General features: G+C 48.0%; 1 protein-coding gene across 17 annotated transcripts in view; it reads left to right on the top strand.

The window, feature by feature from the left end:
• Window positions 1-2,500, top strand: part of EBF3 (EBF transcription factor 3) — a 131,764-nt gene that overhangs the window by 103,870 nt on the left and 25,394 nt on the right. The window lies entirely within an intron of this gene.

Here is a 2,500-nt window from a genome sequence, read left to right as displayed (position 1 = left end):
GTAAAGTACCTTGGAGTATTGAGCAGTTGAAATGTACATTTGGCTGCTTTGATGTAGTAGCACATGGTAGCACAGTTTACTAAATCAGGAATGTGCCTTATTTCTGGAGTGCAATATTTTGTTATTTTAGTCATATGTTGTTTTCATAAAATGCCATGTTTTCTTGTAGTTCCATATGTGTTGGGCTGTGGGACTTCCTTGGCATGATGAGAGCATTTATGATTTGATATCACACAGATTTCCTTCTCCTTCACTGAAATAATGCCAAGTCCCTCCCTTCCAATGTTCCCTGCTAAAAACTGGAATGGTTTGGGTTGGAGGGGACCTCAAAGCCCACCCATTCCCACCCCTGCCATGGCAGGGACACCTTCCACTGTCCCAGCTGCTCCAGCCCCAGTGTCCAGCCTGGCCTTGGGCACTGCCAGGGATGCAGGGGCAGCCCCAGCTGCTCTGGGCACCCTGTGCCAGGGCCTGCCCACCTTCCCTGTAAAAAATTCCTTCTGGGCGCATTGCTGTGTTACTTAGAATTTCTCATCGACTAGCACCCCCAAGCCCTTCTCCTTGCTGTTTTTTACTGATGTGATCCCAAATTTCTTGTGCTCATTCTGTAACTTTAAGTGATGGCAGATTTGTGGGTATTTGACCCTGCAAACTCTTCTCACACTGAAATGTGTAGTGTGGTCTAATGCAAAATCTCCATTGACCAACACCCCCAGTGGGTTAACTCCAAGTACTTTCCATTCCCTACTTCAGACTTCACATCCAAAGTCTTGAAATATTTAAATATATCCAGTATCACCGGCTCTAAATACAGCAGCAGCAGAGTGACATCTGTAAAACGGAGAACACTGGGGTGATGTCCATGTCCATGACCATGTCCCAGGTGGGGCTGTCCCCTCCCATAAATCCAACCATCATGTGGCTCTCTGGGACCAGACACGTTTTCCTTCTATCCAGGTACTCATCCAGTGGCCCTGGATTGTGGAGAGGAGAACACACACAAGCAGAGGGTGTATGAGGTCCTGTTCCCTCTGTACTGCCTGCTTCACTCGTTTTTAGAGGGTTGTGCGGCATGTAAAGTGCTTTTCATTCATTTTCCCGGCTCTCTCCCTCTCCTGCTCCTTCTCCATCTCATCCATTCATTCACTCATTTAAAGTAAATCTGCAGCTATTATGATGGTAATGACTTTTTTGGCAAACATCAGAGCCTGGAACACAATCGTTCTCAGTCGAAGTGGAAATGTCCTTGAGGAATCGAGGGTCATGAGGTGTTAGTGCTTCACTTGTCGCTGAGTGCCACCAACAAAAGGTGTGCCAAGAGCCCAGGTCCTGTGGTGGGACAGCCTGGAGGGGCTGGGCTGAGAATCCCTGAGGATTATCTGAGGCTAGAAGACCACCATGGTCTTCCCATCTGATGTTTCTCAGCAGCCTCCTGGCATCTCTCGTGCAGTGAGGGTGCACCAGCCCTGCTGAGACCCCACAAGTGTTGGCATCAGGCTCTTGAAAATCAGGGGACAGATTATTAGTCACAGAGTGTATTTAAACCTTAACTTGCTACACATTTGGGGAAGATGCTTGTTGTTTCTTTCACAACTCTCTGGCCCCTCACCCTTGTTTTCTCCCTCCCCTCATGCTGTGCTCCTTCCATCCCCCCTGGAGGACGAAGGCACTCGTTGGTCTGGTGGGTGACTGGAACAGGCCAGGGAGTGTTTTCTTTAATTTTTTTTTCCCCTCTCCACTTTTGAGTACAAAGTCTGTTCTGCTGGGGATGTTCTGACCTACTCTACAACACACCCTGAGAGGGATGGATAATTCCTGAACTGAGTGATTTGACATTCATCCTCAAAGATGTCAAAGACACAAATTAGCCTTCAAAACACTCTTTTAATATTTCCTGGTTAACTCCTATCACAGACTGGTTTGGGCTGGGAAGGGATCTTTTAAGTCCCACCTTTAAGACTTTTTAAGACACCTTCCTTTTTAAGACACCTTCCCCTGTCCCAGGTGCTCCCAACCCCAGTGTCCAACCTGGCCTTGGGCACTGCCAGGGATCCAGGGGCAGCCCCAGCTGCTCTGTGCCAGGGCCTGCCCACCCTCACAGGGAAGAATTTGTCCCAATATCCCATCTAAACCTAATCCCTTTCAGTTTGAAGCCATTCCCCTTCGTTCAATGACTGCATGTCCTTGTCTCCTCCAGTGTGAGCAGCTCTGCATCCCAGTATTCCCTGCCAGCTTCTCCTTGGTGCCTTCTTGGGGCTACCCAAAAACAGAGGCCAGACAAAATTAAGGGAATAGAAAGCAGTTGTATGTATGAAGGGCAGGACAATCCCTGCATTCACTCCCACACACAGCCAGCATTGTTGATGTCAACACCTGGGGTGGGCTTTGCCTTTCCGGAGAGGAAGATAAATAAACAAGCAAAGAGGTAAACAAACAAACAGCATGGAGGCAGTTTTCCCCATGTTAGCATGAGCATTTTAAGGAAAATTCTATACCATTA

The sequence above is a fragment of the Motacilla alba genome, chromosome 6 (assembly GCF_015832195.1).
Source record: "Motacilla alba alba isolate MOTALB_02 chromosome 6, Motacilla_alba_V1.0_pri, whole genome shotgun sequence".
Taxonomy (NCBI): Eukaryota; Metazoa; Chordata; class Aves; order Passeriformes; family Motacillidae; genus Motacilla; species Motacilla alba.
Note: the sequence above shows the minus strand (reverse complement) of the source record. Positions and strands in the feature narration are given on the sequence as shown.